Raw genomic sequence first — 26,043 nt, forward strand, 5'->3', positions numbered from 1 at the left:
GTAGTATACAGGGGTCTAAACCATCAGATAGAAGGTCTTTCCACAGATCTTTTCTAGGTAACTGCTTTCCCAATCCTGACTTGCACTGAAGTGGTTGATTGGCTCCATGTTTAGTCAAACCCTCACATGGAAAACTATTCTCTGGGGACACGCTTTCCAGAAGCTCAAAATTTTTGGAACCAACAATTCCTGGTTTCTCTGTGCCCAGAAGTTCAGTTCTCAGCTTATCCTTTTCCTCTCCTATTTTACTGTAAGCTGCAAGTAAAACAAGGCTGCATTTTCAGCATTTAGTTGAGAAATAGCTTCAGCTAAATATCTAGATTCATCACTTTCAAGTTCTGCCTTCCATCTGACATCAGTCCTCAATTTTGCCAAGTTCTTTGCCAACTTTAAACAAAGATCTTCTTTCCTCCAGTTTACAATAGCACCTTCATCATCTATGTCTAAGGTTTCATTGGAAGGAAGTACATTGAGTATCCATATTTTTACCAATAGTCTCTGCAAAGCTTTTTCTATCAAATAGCTCACAGCTTTTCAGCCTCTACTCATTAATCAATTCCACAGCTGTTTCCACATCTTTGATATTTGCAACAGCAGCACTCCACTCTCCTGGTACCAAACCAACACACCGTCCTCCCCATAACTGCCACCATAGAAACCTGAACCAAGCTAGGCTATTTGCCTTCTTTTTCTCAGGAATTTGGAATTACTATTCATTGTCCAATTCAGTTTCAGCTGATCTTTTGAATGGAAGAGGTACAACCTTGTTTGCTAAGGAGTGGCCACCTTCTTCCCTCAGTCCCCTCTCCCATCCTCCTGCACTCCCTATGCAGAGACAGGAGTAAGAACTAATATTTATTGAACACTTAATAACATGCCAAGCATTAGATGCATTATCTCATTTAGTTCTCACAGTCATTCTAAGGAAATCACCTCCATTATTTTTTTATAAGCAGGAAAACTTGAGATTTAGAGAGGCTAATAAACCTATTCTAGGTCACACAGCTGAGCCAGGAAGAGACTGTATTGGTGTGTGCGTGCCCATGCATGTGTGTGTACATGTATTTGTTTTGGGGCCAAACTCTAACCCAGGACAGGAATTAGTTCTATGACCCCTTTCACCATGGCTGGACTCTGAATTCTCTGATGGAGTTTCCATTTTCTCACAGTGCCGTTTACTTGGTTGTTCGGAACAACTCTATTAGAAAGTCCTAAATTTATTTCCTGTTCCCCAAGACAACCTTCAAATGTGTGAATATAGCTCTTCAGTTTTCCCCCTGGGTCTTCTATTTTCCAAGTTAAACATCCTCAGCAGCTTCAGATTTTTCTCATATGACTCAATTTTCAGAACCTTTATCATCCTGGTCACCCTTTTGTTTTTTGTGCTGCAGCAGGCAGAGTGGCACACAGCATGGCAGATGGGATCCACTGTAGTATTTGGTAGCACTGCCACCTCTCTGCTCCTAACATTTTATCTCTCTCTCAATGTGTCTAAGACACCTTTACCATTTTTGGTATCCATACCAGGTGATCAAAATTCTTAGGTTTTCCCACATCAAATCTGATTGAGCCAAGTTATCACATCTTATATCTGTATGGTCAGCTTAATAAAGATTTATTTGCAGGACTTTAATCTTATCTCATACATTTTAGTCTGTTGAATAATTTTTGAATGAAATTCGGCCATATAATGTATTATCAATCCTTCCCAGCCTCTATTATCTAAAACTTTATCGATAGGCATGTCTCAAAGTCTTCTTCCAGTGCATTAAGAGTAACATTAAATAGGACAAAGACTTGTAACTATCATAAAACACTTTCCTGGATAACAATAACAATTTCTTCATTAACCCTCATTAACTAGAAAATCAAGTTAGACTTTCCCAGTTCCTGACCCTTTGAAAAACTGAAGCTCACAGCATTGTTATTAAAGCTTCCAAGAAGTCTTGTGTGAGAGTCCCTAATTTTGGGCATTCCTTATACACACCAGCTGCTTCTGCAAGTTTGAATTTGCAGATGGAATACAAAATACCACCAGGTATATTTTCAGTTATATTGGCTTTAGTCGGTTGTTTTTTTTTTTGAGTTCTTGCGTCTAGTTTATTCTCTTCTCCAGTCCTTCCTTGTCTGAACCATGTACATCACCTTAATGGTTTGCATCTCCTGGAGATTTCAGTGCTTTAAGATCTCTTCCTCTTCCTCAACTCTCTTGTTTTTAGTTCTCAGAGTTCTCTGTAGGGAATTGAGAAGCCCAGAGAAAATCTCACTGCATATGTTTCTCTATCTCCTCCTTCTCTCCGTTTGTCAACGGGAATGGGGATATCTTGAGTCCGGTCGAGGAAGGGAAGAGTAAGAGGAAGAAGTAACTGAAAGGCCAGTGGAAAGACGTGTGTAAGTGAGGAGTGCTGGCCCTACCAACTTTGCCTGGGTGATGGGGTGGGAGGTCAAGGAGGGTATGGCTGGCTGAAGGCGGCATTAGCCGCGATTGTTGGCTGGGGATGTATGTGGTAGTGGGCCTCCTGATCAGAGCGAGCGAACGGATGGTCCCGAGTCGATCAGGTGATTCAGAACTCTGCACAATCATCTATGGACCGACGGGGAATGTCTGGAAGTCCGCACCCACTAGCGGTCTCTGCCACTTCTTATCTTTACCGTGTCAGCCTCTTAGGTTGGACACTAGGTGGCAGCAAAGCTCCAACTCACCAACCGTCCTGGTCTACGTACCGACTGTCTTCTGACGCAGAACTTAAAAAAGCCACACTGCAGATTTTCCTTTTAGAGAAAGAGCTAACCTTGCAAGACTGGAAGCTTTAAAGAGAGCCATAATGAAAAGTGCTCTGGAAGAAAGTTGCCTTCTGAGTTGGCTAGACAACGGCCTCCACCTCCAAAACATAAAAAATCCCAAGGAATGATGAACATTATTTATGAAGTATCTCTGAGGAGAATACAATGCAGGTCTTGCTCCTGGTGCTTTAAAGCTGATAATTCAATATTGCAGGTGTGCAAGGAGACAGACCCTGTGGCTTTCAGGGATCCCCTTTCTTCTTGCTCAGCAGTTAAAATGTGAAGGTTTCATGATAGGTTGTGAGGAGGTAATTCTTTCCACGTGAATCGGTGACATCCGGGTTCTGACCAATGCCTGCAGGGCCTGCAGTATTAATGGACGTTTTGAGGATGAGATATAGAGCCAAGGCAGATGGAGAGGGGCTGACCGTGAAGCTTTCTGATTGAGATGGATTTGCTCAGGAGGAAGAATCTATCTTCTTCTAAGGCATAGCTTTCAGAGGGTCTTTGAACTCATCCCACAGCATAGCCCTGTTGTATCTGCATCCCAGAGGAAGGAAAAGGACAACTGGAGGGCAGAACAGCTAGTGAAAGCAAGAGCCCTCTGTAGGGCGCCAGAGAGAAAGTCCCATGAGACCAACTGGATCTTATACTTTAGTTATCCCACCTGGGTCATTGCTGTCTCTCTCTGCCCGCAATACACTGCTAATACAACAAGGGTGTTTGCTTAGAGCGCTGTGAGTTCTCTAAGAAGCCAACTCACTTAGCTGAGCCTGCTACACTTTCAAAAGGGATCTTTTTGCTGAGGGTGGGTGGTTGAGCTTGCTTGATATCTAGTTATGTGGTTCTAGAGATGACAGGAGATGCCACACCAGGGCATGGGGAGAAGCCAGAACAAGATAGATACTTCTTCTTTTCTCTTTCTCCATCATCTACGTAGCCCTGAATGTCAAGAGCATGAGAGAAGTATACAGAGGATAGTAAATCCCATTTGCCATCTGTGTGGCTCTGAGTTGACCTCCTTACCTTTCAAGGTCTTCCAGTGACTCGCGGTGAGATGGGAGCTGGTGCACATGCCCTGTGTCTTCTCACATCCCTTGTCTTCTGTTAATGGCCTGGGTCCTGAGTTCTCTTCTCACAGAACATTTTATGAATGTCCTTTTATATGTTCTATCATGTGTTTCTAAATCTTCTAAAACTGGACAAGCATAAGCCCTGAGTGCCTGTCCTTCCCATAGCTGAATGAACTTAGGGTGGGCACGTGATCAAAGGGAGGTCAAATCTGTACGTTCCTGTGTGACCTATGCTCTCTGGGCTGCCATACAAGCTCTGCTTGAGAGTTAAGCAATGTCAAGTGACTAGATTGGCAGAGACCAAATGGAAGGAAGACATTAGATAGGTCCTGGACAAAGCTCAGAGAGTGAAGAAGGCGTAGAGGAGAGGTTCACTAAGTGGGCCTCTGCTCCTCAGCCAAGAGGATCTTCTTGATGGAAATATTTTTTCCAAAACTGCAACCAGTGTCTGAAGCTAATTAACCAATTTGACAAGACTATACTAAGTACCTATTATTGTACAAATATACAGACATTTGTATAAGAATCGAGGATATAGAAATGATAGTTTTAAAATCCTAAAAAGAAACTAACTCCAGAATTTGTGAACAAGAAACCAGAATTCCTGAGAATTCTTGTATTCCCTGAGTCATAAGGTATTCTGAATTTTTCATATCACTTTATTTATAAATTTTTAATAAATAAGAAATACTGATTTTAGCAGTGTTTAAAAGGACTATAGCCTATAGCAAATATTCAAACAATGGCAAACACCAGCAAATATTATTAGGTGGCATTCTTCTAATGTAATACTCAGCTCTTCCAGCAAGGTTAATAGCACTACACAGAATCACAAAGCAAACTGCCAATTGAAGAAATTGTCTTGCTTCCAAAACTTATTATTTCTTGGAATGCCACTTGCGCTGGTTTGAAAGGATGTATGTCCCCTAGAAAAGCCATGTTTTAATCAAAATCCCATTTTGTAAAGGCAGAATAATCCCTATTTGAATATGTAATTCGATCATCTCCCTGGAGATGTAACCCAACCAAGAGTGGTTGTTAAATTGGATTGGGTGACGACATGTCTCCACCTGTTTGGGTGGGTCTTGATTAGTTTCTGGAGTCCTATAAAAGAGGAACTATTTTGGAGAATAGCCATGAGAAGCAGAGTCCACCAGTCAGCGACCTTTGGAGATGAAGAAGGAAAATGCTTCCCGGGGAGCTTCATGAAACAGGAAACTAGGAGAAGAAGCTAGCAGATGATGCCGTGTTCACCATGTGCCCTTCCAGATAAGAGAGAGACCCTGACTGTGTTCACCATGTGCCTTTCCAGATGAGAGAGAAAATCTGTGTTCGCCATGTGACTTGAGAGAGAAACCCTGAACTTCATTGGCCTTCTTGAACCAAGGTATCTTTCCCTGAATGGAAGCCTTTGATTGGGCATTTCTGTAGACTTGTTTTAACTGGGACATTTTCTTGGCCTTAGAACTGTAAACTAGCAACTCATTAAATTCCTGTTTTTAAAAGCCATTCCATTTCTGGTATATTGCATTCCGGCAGCTAGCAAAATAGAACACCACTCACGGGATTTATATAATGTATAATATGCAAATAAGCTTATTAATGTTTATTTTATTTATGAGAATGACTGACCATTAGCAGCAGACAAGGTCATGAACGCACACTGATGACATGGCAGCAGCTACAAGCAAGGCTGACTGATTAGGGGGTTGACTATGTCTCTCCTTTATGCTCTTATCCCAGGACCAAATATGCTGACCTTAACCTTCCACTCCACAAATCAGTGTTTCCCACTCTTACTTTCAACTTAACATCAATCAGCAACATCCCACATTGATTGTGAGGTATAATTCCTTGCAGGAAAATTAGAATGCATTTCCTTGATTCTTAGCTGATTTTCTCAGGATTCAGGATTCATAAAAACATTTACACTTTCTGAAAAGTGCCAGAAGGAATTGTTGCATGGAGACACTAAATATTAATGCAGTTTATTTTCTCCTTCAAGGGCTCAAAGTTTGGTGCCAGCTCTATACAAATATGGCTCACTGGCTGCCACTTACTCTCAATGCCCATTCTAACCAATTCTGGGGAGTCATCATATTGCTTCTTGCTGAGTCTGAGCTTTGCTTGAGAATCCTTTCATAGTGGTGTTTGGAGCAACCACTACCAATGGGTTAGATAAATCCAACTGCCATGTTGGGTCAAGAGAATAATTATCCCACCTAAATATACCTTAGGTTTACCTTTCTAATATTCAAAAATCACCTGAAATCCTCCTTCCTTCAAGAAGCATTCCTTGATTAATGAATGAGAATTGGTTAGTAATTAATTCCCTACTTCATATTCTGTAATTCTCATTTCACCTATCACATCAAAATGAATAGTTTTCTTTTCTTATAATGTAAATCATTTCCTAGGAAATTTTTGCATTTATGCTAGGTTTGCTCATACAATGCAATTTCTCTTTTCCTCAGAATTTTTGTGTTCTGTCCCAGATTTCCATCTGCCAGAGGGCATACAAATAAGAAGGTTGGCCAGATGAATGCTAAGTAAAATCATGTATAAAACATAATGCCCAAAAATATGAGTATGGTATTTTATAGCTTACAAAGAGGTTTCAGGTACTTTATCTCATTTGACCATTGCCAGATCCCTGTGAGCCAAGGTTACTGTCTCATTTTATATACGGAAAACTGAGACTCTGTAAGGTTAAGTAGATGTTGTCCTAGAGTTCTTAGCCAGGAAGTGAAAGGAAGGTTTCTGATACTGAAGCCTATGCCTTGATGGGGTGGCTTAACCTGTTCCAAGCTAAGCTTAATTAGGTGCTTGATACATATTCATGATGATAATCGGTAGAAGATATTTTGAGCCAAATTAAATAGAAAAAAACCAAAATGGAAACAGTGCTGCAGATGAGTTAATTTGCCAAAATGTGAAATATGCATCCCTCCACTGTCTCCTCCATTTCCTAATTTAAAAAAGTAGTTATATTAACTATTTTTCCTAGTATACTTATCGTAAAAGAAGTGGTACTATGTTTATGAAACACAAGACAGATACTCTCCAAATTGAAAGGATTCCATGAAAGTGACTGAGAAAGACTGGTAAAGAGGAGGCTTGAACAAAACTAATGGGGGTCATATTTTTTATTCTTGGGGTTCTGAGCAGCTGCCCCCACATAACTGAATTCTGCTAAGGACTGAGCTTTTCTTCCACCTGAGATTCTTTCTCTGCTTGATTCTGTGGTTAAAACAGGGTGGGGTAGTGGAAAAGGCACCACCACTTTTGGAGCGAGACTGATCTAGATTGAAACTATGATCATCCATTGCTGAGTTGACTGACTTGGCATATTTTTAAAAGTTTGCTGGGCCTTAACCTTCCCCTCTTTATAGAGGGATAATCATAATGTGTTGGGCTGTTGTGAGATTTGTTATGAGGAAATGACACGTGTCAAATGCTTGGCACTTTGCAGCAAAGACTCTAAAATGGTAACTAGTGAACCCTAGTCTCTGTCTAATATGGAAGTTGCTAGGGTATTACACAATTTCCTGACCCTGAGATTTTTGGGGAGAATAACTTCCCTTCCTCAACCAGACTGACTAGTACTTTGGCAGGAGAGGAGTGTTTCCTTCTATATCTGAAGTTCCATATATCCAATCACTTCATTACCTATCCTCCCTTCTGCATGAAGGCTAAGAAAAGGGAAAAATTCCCTGCTCACTTCCATGCCCTTCCTGGGATACAATATATACACTTATTTTTCTTCTGGACTGAAGGTAACCTCTGTTTTTCACTGAATCCATGTATCACTTGTTTAAAAATGTATTTTATATGTGTTTTGTTGGGGAGCTCAGCTTCCTAATCCCAAGAGATGTTTTGAAATTGGGAAGTATGAATCCTCCAACCTTTTCCTTCCTTCTGGATAGTTTTGGCTACTCAGAGCCCCTTACCCTTCCATATAAATTTGATGATTGACACTTCCACTTATGCAAAGAAGACTATTGGAATTTCGGTTGAGATTGCATTGAATCTGTAAATTGATTTTGTAGAATTGACATCTTAACAATAGTTAGTCTTTCAGCCCGTGAATATAGGATGTCCTTTGTTAATTTAGGTCTTTTTTGCTCTCTTTTAGCAATGTTCTGTAGTTCTCTGTGTACAAGTCCTTTACATCCTTGTTAGGTTTATTCCTAGATAGTTGATTCTTTTAGTTGCTATTGCAAATGGATTTTTTTCTTGATTTATTCTTCTGATTGTTCATCACTGGTTTATAAAACCACTTTGCTGGATTCATTTATTAGCTCTATGAGCTTTTTTGTGCATTTTTCAGGATTTTCTGTATTTAGGGTCATGTGACTTGCGAACAGGGAAAGACGTACTTCTTCCTTTCCAATTTGGATGTCTTTTCTTTTTCTTGCCTAATTGTTCTAGACTAGAGCTTCCAGTACAATGTCGAATAACGGAGGTGACAGTGGACATCCTTTTCATGTTCCTGATCTTAGAGGGAAAGTTTTCAGTATTTCACCATTAAGTATGATGTTAGCTGTGGGGTTTTCATTTAATTCCTTCTGCCACTGGTGTTCTAAGTGTTTTAATAAAGAAGTAGTGCTGAATTTTGTCAAATGCCTTTTCTGCATCAGTTGAGATGATCACGTTTATTCCCTTCATTCTGTTAATATAGTGTATTACATTAATTGATTTTCTTATGTTGAACCACCCTTGCATAACTGGAATAAATCCAATCTGATCATGGTGTATAATTCTTTTAATGTGCTGTAGGATTTCAGTTTGCTGGCATTTTGTTGAGGATTTTTTCATCTATATTCATAAGAGATATTAGTCTCTAATTTTCTTTTCTTAGTAGTATCTTTACTTGGCTTTGGTGTGAGGTTAATATTGGCCTCATAGAACGAATTAGGGAGTGTTACCTTCTCTTCAATTATTTGGAAGAGTTTGAATAAAGATTGGTGTTAAGTCTTCTTGGAATGTTTGGTAAAACTTGCTTGTGAAGTGATCTGATTTTTTGCTTTTTTTCTTTTTCAATCTCTTTAGCAGTTACAGTTTGTTGAGATCTTCAGGGTTTTTTTTTTTATCTTGAGTCAGTTAGGTAGCTTGTGTATTTCTAGGAATTTGTCCAATTCATCTAGGTTATCTAATTTGTTGGCAAACATTTGTTCATAGTATGCTCTTATACTCCTTTTTATTTTGATGAGGTCAGTAATAATGCCACCTTTTTCATTTCTGATTTTAATTATTTGTGTCCTCTCTTTTTTTTCTTTGTCTGTTTATATAAAGATTTCTTTATGTTGATCTTTCCAAAGAAGCAACTTTTGGTTTCATTGATTTTTTCTGTTGTTTTTTTACCCTCTGCTTTATTTATCTTCATTCTCATCTTTGTTATATCCTTTCTTCTGCTTGCTTTTGATTTAGTTTGCTCTTGTTCTTCTAGTTCTTTCAGTTTTTTGAGATTAGGTCTGACTTGAAATTCTCCTTTTTAAATATAAGTATTTTGAGCTACAAATTTCCCTTTCAACACTACCTTTGCTGCATCCTATAATTTTGTTATATTGCATTTTCATTTGCCTCAGGAGATTTCTTAATTTCACTTGTAATTTCCTCTTTAACCTACTGGTTATTTAAGAGTACAGTACTTAATTTTAACATATTTGTGAATTTTCCATTTTTCCCTCTCATTCCATTGTGATCAAAGTAGATACATTGTATGATTACAATATTTGTTAACTAATTGAGATTTATTCTAAGACATAAGCTATCATCTATCCTGGAGAATGATCCATGTGTACTCAGAAAAATGTGAATTCTGTTGTTGTTGGTGAAGTTTTCATGTATGTCTTTTAGGTCTACCAGATTTAGAGTAATGTTCAAATAATCAATTTCTTTATTGATCTACTGTCTAGATGTTCTATCCAGTATTGAAAGTGGTATATTAAAGTCTCCTACTATTAATTCAGAACTATTTCTCCCTTAAAATTTGTCTACATTTGCTTCATATATTTTGGGGCTATGCTGTTAAGTGCATAAATATTTAAAATCTCCTTATTGAATTGACCCCTTTTTCAGTATATAGTGATTGTCTTTGAATCTCATAACAATTTTTTTTTGTATTTACAGTCCATTTTATCTGATATTAGCATAGCTACCCCCAACTCTCTCTCTCTTTCCTTCTCTCCCTCCCCCCTTTTTTTTTGCATGGGCAGGCACTGGGAATCAAACCTGGGTGTCTGGCATGGCAGGTGAGAACTCTGCCTACTGAGCCACCATGGCCCACCCTACCCCACCTCTCTTTTGATGACTGTTTGCGTGGTAAATATATATTTTATCATCCTTTCACTTTCAATCACTTATGTCTTTGAATTTAAAGTGAGTCTCTTGTAAATAGCTTATAGTTGAGTTATGTTTTTAACCCATTCTTCAAATCTCTGCCTTTTGAGTGAAGAGTTTAATCCATTTACATTTAATATCACTAATCTTAATGCCATTTTGCACATTTTGAAATAGCAAAGATGCTATTTCATCTTTGTATATGTTAAATCTTTATTCTGTTAATGCCTATTTTCACACTTATTTAATTTTTTTGTACTGTACCATATTGATTCCCTTCTCATTTCTATATGGATATATATATTTATATATTTTTCTTGTGGCTATCATTGTTTTAATTTTTTTATTGTGAAATATAACATATACATAAAAAAGCAATAAATTTCAAAGAACATTGTAACAGGTAATTACAGAACAGATTTCAGAGTTTGGTATGGATTATAGTCTCACTATTTTAAGTTTTTTCTTCTAACTGCTCCATGATACTGGAAGCTAAAGGAAATGCCAATACAATGATTCAGCAGTCATACTGAATGAAATTGTTAAATCCTATCTTCTTTGTTATACTCCTCCTTCTCCTTTGATCCTTCTCCCATTCTTTGGAGGTACCATCTAATTTTGGACAAGGGTGCCAACATCACTTAACTGGGAAAGAACAGTTTCCTTAACGAATGGTGCCAAGAAAACTGGATATGTATTTGCAAAAGAATGAAGGTGGATGCCCACCTCACACCATATACATAAAAAACAACCCAGAATGCATAAAGGCCTGAACACAAGACTCAAAATATCAAAGTCTAGAAGAGAGCGTAGGGAAGCATCCCCAAGACCCCGTATAGGCAATGGCTTCCCAGACTTCACACCAAAAGCACAAGCAGCAAAGGAAAAAAAAAAGACAGACAAAGGGGACCTCATCAAAGCAAAAAATCTCTGTGCATCAAAGGACTGATTCTTTTTTTTTTAATCCCAGTTTCAGCAATTTTTAAAGTTTATTATAGAATTTTTTTTATACCCTAGAACCACCAAAAATGGATATCTTAGTTTAACCATAGGCACATTTAAATAAAGTATCCATATAATATGGATTTAAGTTTTAACATCCTAAAGATGTAACAATCATATATAATTTGATACCAACTTGACTTCAATAATGTATGCATTCCCATACCTCTCTGTCCCCCCACCTTATTTGTACTTGTTACAAATGATATCTTTGCATATTGTTATATTTAAAACCATAGATTTATCTTTATGTTTTAGGCATTTGCATTTTAACACCTATAGGAAGTTATAAGTGGAGTTATGTAACAAAAAAAAAAAGCAATATAATAGTACTGGCATGTATAGTTACCCAAATGGTTGCCTTTACCAGAGTTCTAGTGTTATTTCCTCAGTCTTTAGAACTCCCTTTAGTGTTACTTATAAGGCAGGTCTATTGGTAATGCCCACCCTCAACTTTTGTTTATCTGGGAATGTCTTAATCTCTCTCTCATTTTTGAAAGAAAGTCTCACCAGATATAGAATTCTTGGTTAGCAATTGTTTTCTTCCTGCACTTTAAGTATTTCAACCTATAGCCTTCTTGCTTCCATGATTTCTAATGAGAAGTTAGCAATTAACCTAATTGGGACTTTCTTTTATGTAACGTGTTGCTTTTCTCTTGTAGCATTCAGAACTCTGTGCTTGTCCTTTGCATTTGACATTTGATCCATATGTGACAGACCATATTTCTCTTCAAGTTTATCCTTACTGGTGTTCTCTGGGATTCTTGGATGTATATATTCACATCTTTTGCTAAGTTTGGGAAGTTTTTTGTCATTATTTCTTTGAATATTTCTCCTTCTCCCTTCTCTCTTGTTTTTCCTATGGGGACTCCCATAATGCTTATCTTGGTCCACAAATGGTTTCCCACCAGTCTCAGGTTATTTTTCTTTTTATACTTCTTTTTTTTCCTGTTCCTTGCCTGACTTATTCCAATTGTCTTTTCTTCAAGTTCACTGTTTCTTTCTTCTCCTAGGTCCTATCTACTGTTGAAACTGTCCTGAGAATTTTGCATTTCAGTTTATGGTCTTCAACTCCAGTAAGTAGGGTTTAGTTTCTTTTAAAATTTTCTACCAAGATTCTTATGTTGTTCATTCATTGTTTTTCTGATATCCTTTAGTTCTTTATCTATATTTTCCTTTGTCTCCTTGAGCATATAGAAGGTCTGAGGAAGCATACAGTCTTTAAGTCTTCTCCTCTGCCTTTGTCCCGACAGGTTGTAATAATGGTCTCCCTTAAAGTCTGACGCCCAGAGTTCTGAAGTAGCTAATTTAAAAGCAGTGATGTGAAATCAAATGCACGCCACCCACCCCCATCCCATGGGGGATGGGGGATGAAAACTACCTCAGAAAGAGCAATTTACTGGTATTTACCATAATTTATCAGCTTCTTCCTCCTGCTCTTTCCTGGATGCTGTTCAATGTTCTACTGGACTCTGAAATTTTGAAATAGTTGATTCAGACAGTTTCTGCCTGTTTAATAGCTGTTATGGTGGAGAGACTGTTTCTAGAGCTTCTTACTCTGTCATCTTCCCACTATCCCACCTCTTTAATATTTCTTCAGGGTAACTTCCTTGGAATGGAATAATGGAGTCAAAAGACATGAATTTCTTATGGACTCTTGCTTTGCATAAATGACTGTACCAATTTATCTTTCTTAAAGCAATAAGTGAGTACACTAACTTTGCCTCACTTCCAACAACAGTAAGTATTATAATTCTTTACAGTTTTCCCAAGGCATCTTTTCATTTCCCCCAAAACCCTAAAAGGGTCTTGAGAAATCAGGGTTTACTTCCTTGAAACAGCCTGTCCTGAGGCCATGCTTACATAATGGCAATGTCATAAACAGGTAATTATACTTCTTTTATTTCCACCAGTGTATTCCCATCTTAGTTTTTCCTTAAATTGGAGACGACATGATCAGCCATTGACTCAGATTTACATCATCCCTTTGCTTTAACACCTCCACCAAGTTCCTTGAAGACAAATCCCGTGGTGGCTGGTAGTGGGCTTGAAGTGGTTGTGCTATGTTGCACGGTGACTCAAAACAGACCACCCACGAAGTCAAGTAGAAGCCAGATCTTGTACCCAGTGTGTGGGCTGCCCCACTGGTGCCCCCATCCATGGTGCTGCTTGGAGGAGGAGCTTTGAAAGAAAGGAAAGGATATTAATCTTGATACCTAGTAAAAAGCATGTTAAGAAAAGGTGTCTGGAAAAGAAGACTCCAATAATTGCTGAGAACAATAGAACAATAGAAAAGTCTTTTGAAATCTTGTCTGCATCCAGAAGTCCTCCCTACATGGAGAAGTTGGTTCATGACTAAAAAGTGCTTGGATTTAAAAGCCTTTGCCTGACTCCAGAGCCCGAACTCTAACCATGGTAACTTTATTTTCCCACCATGCAAGTGGAAAAACAAAAGTCAGAGGATCTTTCACTTTTGCCTTTGCAAAATTCCAGCAGAAGATTCCTTAAACTTGAGCTTAATCTTCTCTTATTTCTTTCAACTAAAATGTTTAACATATAGAAACTCCTGAGCAGTGAAGCCAAAGTAACCCTACCCCCCAATCCAGCCACACAGACAACACTCAAACTGCACCAGACGTGTGTAAACCACCATGAGAGCCTGGCTGCCAGTAGGATCAGCTATCCAGTCTCTTCCAGGCCACAGCCTTTCTTCTCCCCACCCTTCAGCTCCTACCTCCTCCCAGCTCCTCCCCAACCAAAAACATGCAGTGCAGTATTCGCTATCTTTCCTCTGTCTTGCCTTGTCTTTTCTAGTTTCATGATATTCCTTCTTTTTCCCCACTTGTGTCCAGTACTTAAAGAAAAATCTCTCCTTTGCTTACTTCCTGTCCTTTTTTCCCTCTCATTTTTTCACTTTTATTTTGTTTAGTACATTTGTGGACCAAAAACGATTCCTATTTTCACTGATAAATGCATGTTTATTGCTGCCAATACATCTGTGTAAATGGAAGGAAAGTTCTAGATCTGTGGTGAAATTAGATAACTGGGGCAATCAGTAACTAAAGTCCTGGCAGTCTTTTCAGAAAATTCACACAAATCTTCAGGTATCTCCTTGTCTGCCTTTAATGAAACCTGCTCAAGCACTGGAATTTGATGAACACAAATAGTCAGTGATGGGTAGTGAGGCAAGATCTTGGAACTTAGAAAAATAATTAAATAAGAAAAAGTGAATGCCTTTAAGAAACTCCTAATCTAGTTTTATTCATTATTTGAGGTTGTTTTTCTATATTCATTCATAATATTACACTTATATGTTTCTTAGCAGGTACATTATTTTTTGGCTATATTTTTGGTAAATAAACTTTTGCAAGTAAAATTGGAAACCTGCCAACTTTTATAAAAATAATTCTATGGGAAAATGTATTTAAGTTCACAAAAACTGACTTACAAACATATATGGAACACAATCCCTTTGTATGTGGGGGCTGCCCGTGTTAGCTTTGTTTTAGTACTATCTCTGTAAGTTAGTAGATTTATAAAATTCTGTTTCTGGCACCCTCTGGAGTTTGGGGGTTAGGAAGTGCTGCTCTCAGCATTTATTCCAAGACTTGGCCTTATCATGACACTAAGAAAACCCCAAGCTGGAAATGACACACAAACGGTAGATATGAGTTTTTAAATGGGTCGCACTTATCTTTACCAACAATTCAATTTGATCTTTGATTTTAGCATTCTGCCTGCCCTGTCACTGCCCTTTCCTGACACCTTTTCTGGCTCCTGCCACTCTTTGCTTGTCTGAGACATTTTCTTTTACCATGTCACCGAGTCACTTCATCCACAGACATCATCTACAGTGGTTTAGGAATGGAGACAGCTGCACAGAGGAGCTGGGAAGCAGGGCCACCGGGAATCTTACTTCTTCTAAGAGCAGCAGGTCAGTGTAGGGGGAAATGAGATAAGGGCTGTGAAAAAGCTTTGCCATCCATGGTGAGTGTTGTTATGGCAATTAGTACTGTGCATGATGGAATGCTTGGGTAGCAAGAAGAAATAGATGAAAGAGGTAAGTGTTAGCTTCTTCTATTTCTGGAGGACTAATGAAAAAAGCAGCAACATTTGGTACCTCAGAATAGATGCCTTTGGGTGAGGAAATAAGCTCCCTGATATTATTGTTAAAAAGAGAAAATGAGCAGTCAAGAGAGCCATTTTAGTCTCACGAAAAAGGCAATGGTTCCACAAAGCTGGAGCTAAACTTAAATAATGTAGAATGCTCAAGTGAGATGGGACAGTTTGATAGATTCTGTGTTTTTGCATTTCCTTTCAGCTTGAAAGGAAAGCTGAAAGCCTTTGGGGGGCTTAAGGGAGAGGGTGAGGGATGGGAAGGCAATAGGGGGAAGAGAGTAAAGATTGTGTAGATTTCTTAGCTGAAGGACACTTAGACTACTCATAGACACTGAAGCATTCTGGTATTTGAATATGTCTTCGGTGGTTGATAAATCAAAGCACCTTAAGTATTACCACTGGCATTTAGCACCATTCTCTGGGCACCCATGAACAATCAGAAGATGTATGACATCGTCAGCAAATTATTTACTGAGCTAACATATGCTCCATGAGTACACTTCTTTGGCTGGCAGAGTATGAGGCTCAGTGAGAAGAAGGTGTAAAAAGAAAAGGACCGGATCTCTTCCTTAAGAAGCCATGAGGAGAAAGTACTAATATGTAAGAAATAATGAAGCAAAATCTAAGACAATAAATGATCCAATATGATACCATAAATAAAGACCATAAAATGTGGTTGAACGAAGAAGGCCATAGTTGGGATGACTGGGGAAAGTTGCATGAAGAAGGTGGGATTGGAGGTGGGTTTTGAAAAGGAGAGTGTTAGATTTGCAGAGAAGAAGAGAGGCACTTTGAGGAGATGAATAACCAACTAAAGGGGAAATAGGGTATAGACCTGTTTAACTGTTATGAAGGGAAGGTTTTCATCTGAGTGTGAAGTTGAGAGTTAACTGGAGCAGGCCAAAGTGAGAGCACAAGATCCTATTAGCTGGTACAGTACTGAGGAAAGGATACATCTTGATTCCAAAGGCCATGGGGAGCCACTGAAGATGTTGGTAATGCAGAAAGGCAAGACTTGAGTCAGAAACTCAAATTTGTTTAGAGTTGGAAGAACCCTCAGAAATCTTAAAAGTCAAGTGTCTCATTTTATAAGTGAGGAAACCTAGGCCCAGAGAGGTGAAATGATTTGTCCAATATTGTCCAGAAAGTCTGTGGCAAGGCCAGGATTCCATCCAGGATTATCTTTTCCTATGCAGTAGCCCAGGGTCCTTCCCTCAATGTTTTAGGGTCCTAAGCTCTTTGGCACATTTCAGTTTTAAAGGTGGGCTTCATGTGAGCTTGTTGTTGCCACCTTATGTGACAGAATCACCTGCAATTTGTATTTGGACATCCTTGGAAGAAAAGCTTTCTCTTGGTACTAAGAGCTGGATCCAAATGATGATTGTTTTAGTAATGGTTGGGGAGTTGGAAATATGGTCATTGGCCATATTTATCATACAGCTTACTTGGCCATTTGTTCCTTGATCAAATGTTTACTGAACACCTACTAGGTAACAGGCACCACGTGGCATGCCGTGAAGGCATCTGTTTCTCAAGACAATGGAAAACAGACAATTAGAATATAGCATAGGAAGTGCCACGAGAGGTGAAAGAGAGAGCTGCAAGAGCTCAGAGAGGTGGGTCAGGGGTAGAAAGGTGATAGTCAGGCAGGCAAACACCTAATGGAGAAGAACTTTCTTGGTAAAGTAAAGGCCAGGAGATGGGGGAGGGGGAGGGAGAGGGAGAAATATTTGAAGGTAATAAGCACTTTGGAAAAAATAAACAAGGTGGAGGGTCTGAAATTGTAAATAGCATACCATTTAAATAAAGACAGGACTTTATTGTCTAGTGCAGAGTGAACCAGAGGTAAAAAGGCCCAGAGGTAGTGCTCTGTGCATGGTGGGAATTCCTTCAGGAGGCCAATTGTCTGGGGCAAAACGAGCAGGATGGAGAATATTGGGAGTTTAATCTGCAAACCAAGGGAGGGTCAGTGTTGGCTGGGCAGGTCCTGGGAGGCATTTAGGGTTTACTCTGAATGAGTTGGGGGAACTGTTGAGAGTTTCTTTGAGCTCAGACTGATATGATCTCACTTTGGTTTGAACAGGATCCCTCTGGCCATGAAGGAAAGGAGGTGGAAGCAGGAGCTGCACTGCCATGGCTGAAACTTGGCACTGGGGTGAGAAGGGTCTGGAGTCTGGGTGTATCTGTAGGGAGGGAAGCTGGGGTTGGAGCTACCGTCAGTGGAGTGGGGAGGCTTGTGGGACTCACTTTGTGGCTGATGTTGTTCACCTTGGGAAAGGTATTGCAGGTGAATGAAGGCCAGCACCTGCCCTCTTCCTTGCTCAGTGCGTCTGCTCAACCAGGTGGAAGAGCAACATGGCAGTAGGCCTCGGCAGTCCTGCAGCTGCTGTGCACTTAAGCTCGTCCCATCTCGAGCTCACATTGGTTCTGGCAGTCATCCCTCCCCCTCCTCCATCCCTCAGCCCACCAATAGACACTCTGATTAGGTGCTCTCAGAGTGCTCAGCAGGATGTCCAGTGCTTCTCAATGCTCAGCATGGCTGCCTGTGCCCCAGAATAACATGTTCTTAAATGTAATCCATTTCTGGGGTGTGAACCTTTTGTAAGTAGAACCTTTTGATGAGGTTACTCAGTTAAGGTGTGGCCCAGCCCAATCAGGTTGGGCCTTAATCCTATTACTGAAGTTCCTAATAAGCATAACAAAATTCAGATATAAGAAAGGCAGAAGGAGCAGCTGGAAGCTGACCACCAACAGAATCTGGAATAGAAAGGAGAGGCCAGGAGATACTGCCATGTGCCTTGCCATGTGACAAACTAAGGACCAAGGATTGCCAGCAGTCAGCCCCAGAATACCACAGGCTTTGGGGAGAAAGCATTTCCTTGATGATGCCTTGTTTTGGACTTTTTTCTAACTTCAAAATCTTGAGTAAATAAATTCCCATTGTTAACCTGACCCATCTCATGGTATTTGCTTGAATGTTCAAGGAAACAGAAATATCCAGCTAAAGGTGGGAGAGTTAGGATCTAAAACCAGGCAGTCATTTTAGGGTTTTAAGCGGGGGAGTGACATGGTCATATAGAAGTTTTAGAAAGACTACTCTGCCTGCAAAGTGAAGAAAATGGGCTGTGAGGAACTGCATTTAAGAATGACAGGAGTATGAGAAAATAGTTGTGTTCAGACAACCTGCAGGCATTGTCCCCAATCTGGAAATCACAGTTGCTTCCTACACGGTGTGGGCAATATAATCTTATGACAGTGACCTTCTTACTGAGGCTTCTTAGTCTCTGGAATAGACACACATTCGTGGGTGTTTAAGAGAAAGCAGCAGAGATGACTAGAGATGACTGAGGAAATGGAGGAGGGATGAAGAAAGCCAGAATTACGTAAAGCTGAGCTAAGTGTCTCTCCTGAGCTCTTGGGGAAAGTGCTGGAACAAGTTGGGTGAACAGGAAACAGGAGGGGATGGGGCTGAGAAAGGAAGGAACAAGCAGTCTACAGATGCTTGACAGACAAGAGTACTCACTCAGCAGACTCCAAGGCGGGCAGGCTCTGGAGCATAGTTCAGGATAAAGACAGGACTGGAAAGAGAGTCAACATTTTGGCTGAACAAAGGAAATGTTTACTGGCAGGGAGGATGAGCCCTTGAGTATAGCATCAACTCCTCTGTCAGGCCTGAGTGTGGGTAGTAGAAAGGGATGCAAGTGGACCCTGCTTTCCCCAGCTCAGCTCGGGCTCTGCTTAATTTACATCTAATTCATGTGAGCTTCATGCATGAGCCCTTCCCTCCTAGCTGGGCTTCTGCAGCAGAGTCTTCAGGGAGGGTAACTCAGGGAGGCCGTAGGCTGGGGCAAAGCAGGGATTCCTCCCACCAGGACTGACTAATATGACCTTCAGGGCTTCTCTTATTGTTGTAGGAAGGTAAGAGAATGAAAACTGGCTAAGTGGAACTGACACAAAGGATCCCATTCTAAATTCCCTAACACCTACCTTGGGGCTTAGTGTATAATTCATGCACAGTAAGTACTGGTGAATGAGTGAATGCATGCAATGCGTATCAGGAAGTCATGCAAAGTCAGATTTATAGATGGAAATATTGAAGACCTGAGGGGCTAATAGATATGAAAGGTCAAAGGTGTATATAGAATTCTGCATTTTGGAAGCTCAGACTGGGGAAGAATCGGGTGGGTATCAATCCTGTTCTAGACCCAGGCAAGTTGCTTATGAGACAGAATACTTTTCCCAGAATTTGGAAGCCTCTGAGATAATCTTGCTTTTGAAACAGGGGGAAGTGACCCACTGTTTGGGTGGAAGCTCACCTTGAGAGAAAACCCAGTTAGCTGCTGAGTTACTGTGAGGAATATGCTGAGGCTGCCTGGCCGCCTCCCTTCTGCAGGCTGACTCATTCCTCTCCCAGACAGGCAGATTGGTCTTGCGTGGGAGCTGCTATGCAGAGCTCAAAGCTGTTCCCTGAGAGTTACAGGAACTACAACCGGCAGAAAGGAGTGATTGTTCTAAATATGTTCCTTTAATGATCCTTTATTTTGTTGCTGTTGAATTGTCATCCTATTAATGGTGTCCTAAGTGGAAAGGTACCACTATCTTCAGAAAATGGTCTGCTCTTCTCCTTGGAGGTACTTGGTCTATTGGCTCTGAATTCGAAACCCTGCAGTGGAAGATTGGTCCTGATTTTTAGTACCTCTGTGTCTGGCATAAATCCCAGGCTAAAATCCCTTTGGGCATCCTCCTCCAAGCAGATGGCCTCATCTAGTGATCTGATGACTTAGCAAGGCCATGAAGAGGCATCATTGGCTCATTATCATCAGGATATATCAGAACTGAGCTGACGGCTGTCAAGGCCTCCACAGTAACAGGAAGAAGCAGATATTCATGTATTAGTTTTCCAGGTGCCCAGGTTGAAAGGTCACCTCCCCAGGAGGAGGCTGGGCTGGCAGGGGTCCCCATTGCTTGGGTGCAAAGCCACTTAACCCAGGACAATTGCCTTTGGTTCTGTTCTGTGGTGAGAGCTAGATTTCTAACCATTCCTCTGGTGGCAGCTGATACAGCAGGAGGCATTCAGGTTAATCTTTATTGTGTGAACATGAAAGAGAGAGGGCTTCCTGAACAGCAGGCTCTCCACTGAATGTCATTTGGACTGCCTGCTGGCTGCATGGAGTGCCCAAGTGATTTACTAACCCAGTGCAATTTAACAGCATTTTGCTGAATGCCTGCTGGTAAGCTAGGGTAGAAAAGCAAAGGCCTGGCTTCATGGTGCTTATAAACTAGCAAATGGTTACCAAAGCATTAAATAAAAGTACCAAGAGCTCAGTCTCTTCAGAGATAAAATGGAAACAATGAAAACCTAATGGTATTCTTGGGAGAATTTAAAGGGATAATGTGCATGAATAAAGCTTTCTGTACATTGCCTGGCACATAGTAGATGGACATATTTTGTTGAGGGAATACAATACATGAAATCAAGGTGAGTCAAAGGAACTAAGATGGGGGGAAAAGGGAGGAAGATGGATTAAGCATGTGTATCATGCTGATAGGTATAAAGTCTCAGTTAGCATCTTACCCACTTCCAGATGGGGATAAGTGGAAGTTAGGTTGGGATGGGCTGATCTGTTACCAAAGTCCGGGAGTATGAAGGCTGGAGGGTGACTCTCAGAACTGGGTCTCAGAGTGCTAGGCTGAGCTGGAGATGGGTTGTCAGAACAAAGGGGCAAAGGGTTGTTAGAACATGGGGGCTTGGGTGACTACTGGGATTCAGATGCAACATTAATGAGGGTCCAAGAGGCACAGCCAGTAAGAGCAGGTAGACAGATTGGTAAATGTGGGATGAATGTGGCATCCTGCCTACAGCTAAGATATCATTTCTGCTGGAAATGTGTTTTCATGGGATGGCCTTGTCTTTGAAGGGTGGTGGAAGTAGGCTGCTCCTCCAGGGATACAGTAACATTCATTTCTATCTCCCTGGCCTGAGCATAGAGTATTAAATTAATACATATTCAATTGAAGTTTCTTTCCTTTTCTGTTGCTCTCACTGGTTTTCAGCATAGCTTAATAGTGGAGAGCATGGATTCTAGAGTCAGGCTGCCAGTGTTTATATTCTGCTCTTCCACTTTCTAGGTGAGTAACTTTACTAAGTAATATCTCTCTACCTGGTTTCCCATTTGTTAAATTTGAATACAGTACTTCATAGGGTTGCTGTGAGAATTAAATGAGCTAGTATAAGCAAAATGTTTAGACTGGTGTCTGATATATTATAAATTATCCAAAACTCTTAGGTATTAGTATTATCTTTACTGTTGAAATGAGGATCCATATAATTCTGATGCATAACCAAGTAAGAGAGTTCTGATGTGGAAGAATGGCTATAGGAGGTAATCTTACAATGCCATGACTTGATGCCTAGGGCCTGGCACACAGAAGATGCTCCATAAATATTTGTTATGGCTGAATTGTGTAGCATGTAGTTGCTTGGGCAGCATGAAAAGGGAGGATGGGCTCCGTATTCTTTAGGCAATATGCCTGACTTCAGGAAAATGAGGAAGTGGATGGGCAAGTGTTTCTGGGACTGTGACTCAGACATGGTTGGGAACCTTGAGCAACAGACTTGGGAACTGATCAGATTTGAGCGGCAGAAGAGGTGAGGGAGAGGGAAAAGTAAGAATATCTCTGACTTGTGAACAGTTCTATTCTTGGATAAGCAGAAACCTGGGTTGTGATCGCTAGCTGTCTCATCTGTAAAAGGAATATGATAATATTTTTAATATTAAAAATATAAGTATTTATAATACTACCTCCCTGTCTAAGTCACGGGTTTTGTTAGTGAGAAATCAAATGAGGTGATATCTGTGAGAGTGCTTAGTGAGCTGTAAATTACTGTGAAGATATCATGACTAGTATTATTATCTGTCTCATTGAATCCTTCATTATCTAGCATGCCCCCAACTTTTACATCTCAGGGATATTTGCATTTTGAGAGAGAGTCTAGGAAAGAAGCTTTGTCTAATTCAAAGGGAAGAAGAGCAAAACTGACATACCAGGAGCTAGGCCATTTCTGCCCATGAAGTCCCTCTGATTGTAAACATTAGGTCAATGAAAGCTAGGAGGGAAGAGGATGGAGAACAATGTGTAACAAAGGTCATGACTGTAAAATTTTCATTACCTTCCATCACTTCTTGACTTGTTTCAGTTTCCTAGGCTGCTTAAGCAAATACCATGAAATGGGTTGACTTAAACAATGGGAATTTATTTGCTCACGGGTTTTAGGCCATGAAAACGTTCAAATTAAGACATCATCAAAATGATACTTTCTTCCTGAAGACTGGCTACTGGTGATCCTTTGATTTGCCATATGTCAAGGCCAGTGGCAGTGTGCTGGTCTCTCCCTTCTCTTCCAGGTATCACTGATTTCAACCTTTTGCATCTGTGGCTTTTTCTTTTCTCTGTCTGAATTTCGCTGTCTTATAAAGGACTCCAAAAGAGCATTAAGATGCATCCTGATTGAGGCAGGTCACACCTTAACTGAAGGAGCCTCACCAGAAGGTCATACTTACAATGGATCCACATGCACAGGAGGGATTAAATTTAAGAATGTGATTTTCTGTGGGTATATACAGCTTTAAGCCACCACAGAATCCATAGTTCTTTTCCTTTCATTTACTTCTTTAAGTTGTAACTGGCCCAAAGAGGCTTATGTCAGGGTGGGAGCTCTCTCTGGTGAGGACAGGAAAAAATATGAGGGCAGGAGTCAGTTTTGGGATGAGTGTGGAGCAAAATGGGCCAAGCCAAATCAAGACTGGGCTGTTCTCTCATTAGGATGAGCTAGGATTGGGGACAATGGTCCAGAGAAGGGAACATGAACTCTGTAGTTTCTGTGGTTGCTGGGTTCTTTACGCTATGAACGAGATTGATGACCAGGAGATGACAGGCCCTGAACAATCAGGCGTTCCTAGAAATGTCTCCAACATTTATCAACACAGACTAATGTCTAAACATGGTATAGTAGGCATTGTGAAAGATACACCTTGAAAGTGACTTCCTGCTAAAAGAAGAGAACTGAACCTTTTGGGAGGTCATATAGACTCAGTGATTATAATTTTTTAACTGATGAAAATTTTACAACATATGACAATTACTTCTGTATCAATCGTATTCTGTTTTAAGAAAGGAAAATTCCCATTATTTTATCATAAACCACACAAATAAATGGAAGACATTAAATCATGGGGAAATTGAATCCTCTAGTGTGCATACCAAATATCATATTGAGCTCTCATGGCAAATATTCCCCTTCAGCTTCTTTTCTAGTGCACATAAACATTGTTTCTTCAATATTGATCTATCCACATACAGTAAATGTATGTATAGAAGGATGCAACTCTCTTCACTTTTGAAAGAGGGAATGTCATCCTCTATTCTTTTTCCAAATTGGTTGTAAGGAGAAAGTTTGATTCTTGTTATTTCCCACAAATTAGTGAGAAATGAGGAGCATGAACTAAGAAAGGCTATAATTAGGGAAGTAACACAGGGCTCTAAGAAATCACCACTTTACTGCATTTAGGGAGCCATTTACAAGAAAGGCTAAAAGAGTAACTGAATTTTAAGGGCCTCTGTGACATTGAGGCCAAAGTACCACTCTTCCCTCATTTAGAAATGTTCTCTGCCTTACTCCTTCTCCTTTTTTTGCAAACTACCAGAAATACTAGCCCGGAGAAGTAGCATTTATACATAATTTCCCTCTCAGATCCACTTCTGGATAGTGGTTAATTAATTAATGAGTTCATTTGCTTAAGAATATTAATTGAGCAACATTTGAATTTTATAGCATGACCTTTTTTTTTTTTGCATGGGCAGGCAACAGGAATCGAACCCAGGTCTCCAGCATGGTAGGTGAGAATTCTGCCACTGAGCCATCGTGGCCTGCCCTACAGCATGCCTTTTTTTTTTTTTTTCTTTTTTTTAAATTAAAATTTTTTTTTTAATTTCAAAAAAACTTTTTATTTTGAAATAATTTCAAACTTACAGGATAGGTGCAAAAATAATAATATTTTTAAAACCATGGAAGGACTCCAGCACCCCAATCCCTCTAGACACCCAGATCCACCACCTTCGGACATTTTGCCACCACTGTGGCACCGTTCCATCTATCCAGCTATAGTCTGTCCATCTAGCTATCCATCCTCTCAACACGTGACAACAGTCTGCATACATCATACTCCTTGAACGTATGATACCTCCACCTATAGCATGGCTTTTAATGTAGCAAAATTTATGGGTTCAACTAAGAAATTGCTTCCAAATATAGTTTTCCTAGTGCACTTTCTCTTTGCACTCAATTTTAAAGAATTACATTCAAACAATTTAAGGAATAAGTTAGGGAATAAATGACCGTTTTAGGGTCCCAGGAAGTATGGATGATGGTGGTATAGCTGGATGGGGGTGTGGTTCCAGGAATGGGGAAAATTTGCAAAGGAAAGAAATGAAGATATCAAGCTATTGGGAAAACAGCTAAGAACAAATTTGAGAGAAGTATAAATGAAAATAAAAAGAAGAGGTGAGAACCAGCACATAGGTAAAAATGAGGATTCACACTTAAATGACACTTTACTCTCAAATTCTTGCTGGGGGAGGGGCTGCATCTTGAATTTAAGTGGGGGTCAGGGGGCATGTTCTAGGGCAGGCGGTGGGGGAAGGGCCTGCAGGAGCTCTGTTCTAGTTTGCTAGCTACTGGAATGCAATATACCAGAACAGAACAGCCCTTAAAAAGGGAAGTTTAATAAGTTGCTAGTTTATAGTTCTAAGGCCAAGAAAATGTCCCAATTAAAACAAGTCTATATGTCTGATGCTCCTTTTCGCTACTATATCAACGGAAGAGTAGAACATATGGAATAAAAATAAATAATAGGGGGAACAAATGTTAAAATAAATTCAGTTTGAAATAGTGGTAAATGAAAGCGAGGGGTAAGGGGTATGGTATGTATAGTCTTTTTTTTCTCTATTATCATTTTATTTCTTTTTCTGTTGTCTTTTTGTTTCTTTTTCTAAATCGATGCAAATGTACTAAGAAATGATGAATATGCAACTGTGATGATATTAAGAATTACTGATTGTATATGTAGAATGGAATGATATCTAAATGTTTTGTTTGTTAATTTTTTTAATTAATAAAAAAAGTTTAAACAAACAAACAAACAAACAAAAAACAAGTCTATAAGAATGTCCAATCTAAGGCATCCAGGGGAAATATACCTTGGTTCAAGAAGGCTGATGAAGTTCAGGGTTTCTCTCTCAAGTGAGAAGGCACATGGTGAATACGGTCAAGGTTTCTTGCTCATCTGGAAAGGCATGTGGTGAACACAGCGTTATCTGCTAGCTTTCTCTCCTGGCTTCCTGTTTCATGAAGCTCTCTGGGACGTGTTTTCCTTCTTTATCTTTAAAGGTCGCTGACTCGTGGACTCTCTACTTCATGGTGCGGCAGTATTCTCTGCTCTCTCCAAATCTCCATCATTCTCCAAAATGTTTCCTCTTTTATAAGACTTCAGAAACTAATCAAGACCCACCCAAATGGGTGGAGACATCTCTCCACCTAGTCCAGTTTAACAACCACTCTTGATTGAGCTACATCTCCAGGGAGATGATCTAATTACAGATTCAAACATACAGTATTGAATAGGGGTTATTCTACCTTTACAAATGGGATTTTTTTTTTTTTTTT

Source organism: Tamandua tetradactyla, chromosome 4, assembly GCF_023851605.1.
Source record: "Tamandua tetradactyla isolate mTamTet1 chromosome 4, mTamTet1.pri, whole genome shotgun sequence".
NCBI classification, from domain to species: domain Eukaryota; kingdom Metazoa; phylum Chordata; class Mammalia; order Pilosa; family Myrmecophagidae; genus Tamandua; species Tamandua tetradactyla.